At 44.6% G+C, this 5,895-nt stretch overlaps 1 pseudogene; it reads left to right on the top strand.

Moving 5' to 3' along the window:
* LOC105508336 overlaps positions 1–5,895 on the top strand; it is a 192,298-nt pseudogene that overhangs the window by 636 nt on the left and 185,767 nt on the right.

The raw sequence follows: 5,895 nt of genomic DNA, 5'->3' as shown, positions 1-5,895 counted from the left end.
ACACACACACACACACACACACGAGCATACACACAGCCAGATACACACGGACGCGCGCTTCTTAAAGGAGACGGCTCATAAAGGCTTCCCCACTACGGTAGGGCACACCGGAGGTATCCAGCCCGCGACAAGGGCCCTGGTTTGAGCACAGCTCTTCAACAGTATCTCCCATCCCGCATCCTCGAGGCAGGCACCCAAGAACCTGGGCGGTTCCATTCTTTCTTCTCGCCCACCCCGCCGCCTCGCATCTAAAAACGAGTGCGCCCCTCCCCAGCCATGAGCTGGGTGGGGCTCAGGCTGAGGACCCTCGTGGGGCCTGGGGAGCGGCCCAAACCCTGGTCCTGGAGAGCGGTCAGCATTCTTGAGGAAGCGGCCCTGGAAGATTAGGGGCGCTGGGAATCAGAGGAGCGCCTGGTCACTGAGCGCCGCTGGGTGGTTCGGGTCGGTGGCCGGGGCTGACCAAGTTTGGGAAGCCTGAGATAGCAAATCCCGAACGTCCAAAACTTTGTTGGGGTCCGCCGAGCTTGTGGCCTGGTGTCTTCCTGAATCCCCTCTACCATAGCTACATTCCGCCTTCCGGGCTTGAGGAGTAGGCACAGGGTTTTGGTGGGGGACTAGAGAAATACAGAAGCGGGATGAAAATGCTCACTTTCCAAGTGAACGGTGGACACACGCACACACTGGGACCCGGGAGAGGTGGTCCTGGGTGCTAAGAGAACATCCGACGGGAGGGATGGGGGCTCTGGAAAGAAACCGGCTGCAGGAGCCAGGGGAAGGCTTGGGGAAAGAAGGAGAGGGAGCAGCCTGAGGAAAGGCGAGTAAAGCAGCTGGCAAGGGCGGGAGGAAGAGGCAGCGCGCAGACCGAGCGGGGGAGAGGCTGGCGGGAGCGAGGAGAGCTGCAGGCGAGAGGGGGAGGTGGCTGGCAAGAAGCACCGGTGAACGCGGGCAGGGGAACTTCAAGAGGAGGCTGCCAAAAAGGACTGGAGCTGCAGCAGTGCGAGGCAGTGGACAGGGGGGGCAGCAACCACCAGCCCTTGGCAAGTGATGGTTTGGCTGAAAAAGAAAGGGGGAAGGGAGCGAGGCAGGCATCTGTTTGGGGGCAATGCCAGTAAATGTGCTTCTCCTTGGCAGCCAGCAGAGGGGAAGAGGAGCCCACGGGAAAGAAAAGCAGGCGAGGTTAAGAATAAAGAGTGTTCCAGGTATGACAGCTACCTCGGTGAAGTGGAAGAGAGAATTGACAAGGCAAATTTCATGGATGAGTTGGAAAGGCAGGAAGCAGGACTACAAGAGGTCATATGTGGTAAGCAGATGGAAAATGCTGAAAATGGTTTACCAAAAATTGTATTAGACTGAAATAACTTTTATCCAATAAAAGAAAGGAAAAAAAAAAGACTGAGGAATGGGACTTTGCAGCTATTGCTGTAAAAATGTAAGAAATGCCCAATCAACTTGACCCAACACCCAAGAAGTTCTCAGGGAGACCTTCCTGACAGTCTACCTTGTGCCCAGGATGTGCTGCCCATAAAATAATACTGAAGATGTAACAAAAAGCAATGCCTTATATTGTATAGTATATTAGAATATTCAGAATGTTTCCAGACATAGTATCTCATTTAATTCTCACACCATCTCTGAGGATTTTGTTTTTCTTTTACAAATGAAGTAAATGATAGCAATAAAATATAACGTTCCAGCAAACCATACAAGTGGCAAAGTTCAGACCTGTTTCCTGACTCCCAGTTCAGTGACTTTCCTGCTGTACTCCAGTGACTTTCCAAATAGCAATCCATCCCTACTCTTAGCAATTTCATAATCCATAGGTTGAGATGACTTTTATAAAAGAAACAGCTAGAAGGCAACATGAAAGTAATGTCATTATGTAGAATTTATACGTTGTTCTGTGCCAGTATAAGGTAACAAAATGTAGTATTTGTCAATAAATCAAGAATGATTTTTATGTGTGCATTATATCTAGTAAAGTGCAAAATTAGAGAGGGAAAATGATAGAAAAAAATGTGTAAACTCGGTTCCTAGTCTTTGAGATACTATTGAAGAGGAGCAAGTAAAAATAATTTACCAAAGACGTTCATGAGAAAACAGTGCTACATGGTGAAGTCCTTGCTAACTGAGCCAAATATTAGAAGACTTTATCAAGGACATGGAGTGCAAGTTGAGCACTGCAAAACTATCAACAAGGAGGGATTTTTCACCATAAATAGCTTGTTTTTTTCTTTCTTTCTTTTTTTTTTTTTTTAATCGTGTGCTCAGAAAAAAAAATAGTGTATTTGTGGAGAACAGGTATAGAGAGAGACTTGTAATGAAATATTGAGTTAACATTTGCTCAAGTAGGCAGACAGGGATTGCTAAACCATTCTAAACATGAATAGATAATCCAGGGAATATTGTCTTCAAAATTATGTATGGGATTGACCATGGGAAGGGACTCCATGCAAAGAGGCAACAATTAAAATAAGGTTTTAGGCCGGGTATGGTGGTTCGCGCCTATAATCCTAGCACTTTGGGAGGCCGAGGTGGGCGGATCACCTGAGTTCAGGAGTTTGAGACTAGCCTGACCAATGTGATGAAATCGCGTCTCTACTAAAATTACAAAAATTAGCTGGACTTGGTGGCGAATGCCTGTAATCCCAGCTACTCAGGAGGCTCAGGCAGGAGAATCACATGAACCCAGGAGGTGCAGGTTGCAGCGAGCCCAGATCACGCCATTGCACTCCAGCCTGGGTGACAAGAGCAAAACTTTATCTCAAAATAAATACAGAAATAAATAAGGTTTTAATCCATCTATGAAGCTGTAAGGCCTGGACTAGTGAGATGTCGTAGAAAATCTATGCTTTCAAGGAGCAATCTTAAGAGAAGAAAACTCTATTGAAAATAGAAAATCCTAAATTCAAAAGATAATATCAAATTAGTGATTGGTTACCATGATAAGAATTTTAATTATTTATAAATAGTTATTAAACTTATTTGTGGGCGTTTGATGAGCAATAAGTGAATGAATGAATGTTCAAGGTTATAGAAATACTATGAATATTCAAAGTTCTAGGAATATTAGCATAATACTGTTTCTTTTCTGAGATGGGACACAGAAGGATTCATAGTACAGTGAGAAGGACAGACATATAATAAATATTGCAATGTCGTAAGAACCAGGTAATTACAAAAGCAAGATGCTATGGAACAGAATGGAAGAAGTAGTTGACTTTCTGTGATTTTTTTTATTTTTTATTTTTGGAGAAAGGCATCACAAAATACGTGGTTCTCAAGTGAAATCTCTGATAATGAGAAATGTACTGGGCAGAGAAAGGAAGAATGTTTCTGACCTGTGTGCAGTGGAGGAATAAATACACAAAGAGGCATCCGTGGAACTATAAATAGTTGGTCAGGACTAGAGGCTAGGGTGTGTAAAGCAAGGTCAGAGTCAGAGGTTGCATGAGTATGTGTGCAGGGATCAGATCAGCAAGAGTCTTAGGTGCCACATTTGAGGCTGTAGACGTTCTCCCGGAGGAATTCTTAGAAGGAATAGTTGGATTTTCACTACCTTTACTGTTTGTTTGCTAATTCCATGCATAGGCAGACCTTGCAGTTCTCATATATTTTACCTCATATGTTCCATTGAGCACGTAGTATCTACTGCCTTTATAGACCTTCTCTCTGTGCTTGTCTAATAAGCCTGATGCAGCATTTCACATATAGACTCAGATGGGTACCTGCAGAAATGTAATTGCTTTCTTGGTCAGATGAGTGTGTTATTTTATCTCTAATCTGTTATATATCCTTATCTTTTAAGGGTCTAGAATTATGAAGAAGTTTGTATTCTCACAAATTAGTAATGTGAGCTTCTTGGCAGTCTTAGAGAGGGCATTGTTTTCCTATGCATAGTTAGATAAAACATGGAATATCATCCTTTCCTTTAGGGTATGAATGAAATCTTCCCTCACAACTCTTGGCACCTGCTATGTATGCTTTCCATCAGCTACTTTCCCTGTTCTCACAATTTCACAAAACTAATGAAAAATCTTAGAATTACATGTGACTAGAGAAAAGAGAACCAAAAAAAGATGAAAATAAATAAGAAAGCCAAAGAGAAGTAGTAATTGCCACTGATAAAAGTTAATAGCAATTCAATGAAATATTACATGGGAGACAAGAAGTCTGAGGAAGTAAATTATATGTAAACCTATCAAGAGGCAAATGACATATACTTAAAAATGAGCAGTGGAGGGGGGCGCGCCCAAGATGGCCGAATAGGAACAGCTCCAGCCTCCAGCTCCCAGCGTGAGTGACACAGAAGACGGGTGATTTCTGCATTTTCAACTGAGGTACCGGGTTCATCTCACTGGGGTGTGTCAGACAGTTGGCGCTGGTCCATGGGTGCAACCAGACCAGCCAGAGCTGAAGCACAGCGAGGCATCACCTCCCCTGAGAAGTGCAAGGGGGAAGAGAATTCCTTTTCCCAGCCAAAGGAAATTGAGACACACACCTGGAAAATTGGGTAACTCCCACCCTAATACGGCAGTTTACCAAGGTTCTTAGCAAACAGCACACCAGGAGATTATATCCCACACCTGACCCAGAGGGTCCCACACCCATGGAGCCACCCTCATTGCTAGCACAGCAGTCTGAGATCTAACTGCAAGGTGGCAACGAGGCTGGGGAAGGGGCACCCACCATTGCTGAGGCTTAAGTAGGTAAACAAAGCCCCCAGGAAGCTCAAATTGGGTGGAGCCCACTGTAGCTCAAGGAGGCTGGCCTGCCTCTGCAGACTCCTCCTCTGGGGACAGGGCATAGATAAACAAAAAACAGCAGAAACCTCTACAGATGCAAACGACTCTGACTGACAGCTTTGAAGAGAGCAGTGGATCTCCCAGCACAGAGGCTGAGATCTGAGAACAGACAGACTGCCTGCTCAAGTGGGTCCCTGACCCCTGAGTAGCCTAACTGGGAGACATCCCCCACTAGGTGCAGACCGATATCTCACACCTCACACGGCGGGGTACATCTCGGGGTACCCATGAGATGAAGCTTCCAGAGCAAGACTCAGACAGCAGCACTCGCCGTTCAGCAATATTCTATCTTCTGCAGCCTCCACTGCTGATACCCAGGCAAACAGGGTCTGGAGTGGACCTCAAGCAAACTCCAACAGACATACAGCTGAGAGTCCTGACTGTAAGAAGGAAAACTAACAAACAGAAAGGACACCCACACCAAAACCCCATCAGTACATCACCATCATCAAAGACGAAAGGCAGATAAAACCAGAAAGATGGGGAAAAAGCTGTGCAGAAAAACTGGACATGCAAAAAATCAGAGCGCATCTCCCCCTCCAAAGGAATGCAGCTCATCACCAGCAACAGAACAAAGATGGACGGTGAATGACTTTGATGAGTTGAGAGAAGGCTTCAGTCCATCAAACTTCTCAGAGCTAAAGGAGGAACTACGTAACCAGTGCAAAGAAACTAAAAACCTTGAAAAAAATTGGATGAATGGATAACTAGAATAATCAATGCTGAGAAAACCTTAAAAGAACTGATAGAGATGAAAACCCTAACACAAGAATTACATGACAACTGCACAAACTTCTGTAACGAACTCAATCAACTGGAAGAAAGAATATCAGCGATTGAAGATCAAATGAATGAAATGAACCAAGAAGAGAAGTTTAGAGAAAAAAGAGTAAAAAGAAATGAACAAAGCCTCCAAGAAATATGGGATTATGTGAAAAGACCAAATCTACGTCTGATTGGGGTACCTGAAAGTGACAGGGAAAATGGAACCAAGTTGGAAAACACTCTGCAGGATATCATCCAGGAGAACTTCCCCAACCTAGTAGGGCAGGCCAACATTCAAATTCAGGAAATACAGAGAATGCCACAAAGA

This window comes from Colobus angolensis, unplaced genomic scaffold (assembly GCF_000951035.1).
Source record: "Colobus angolensis palliatus isolate OR3802 unplaced genomic scaffold, Cang.pa_1.0 Scaffold16, whole genome shotgun sequence".
Classification (NCBI taxonomy): Eukaryota; Metazoa; Chordata; class Mammalia; order Primates; family Cercopithecidae; genus Colobus; species Colobus angolensis.
This window is presented reverse-complemented; position numbering and strand designations above follow the sequence as displayed.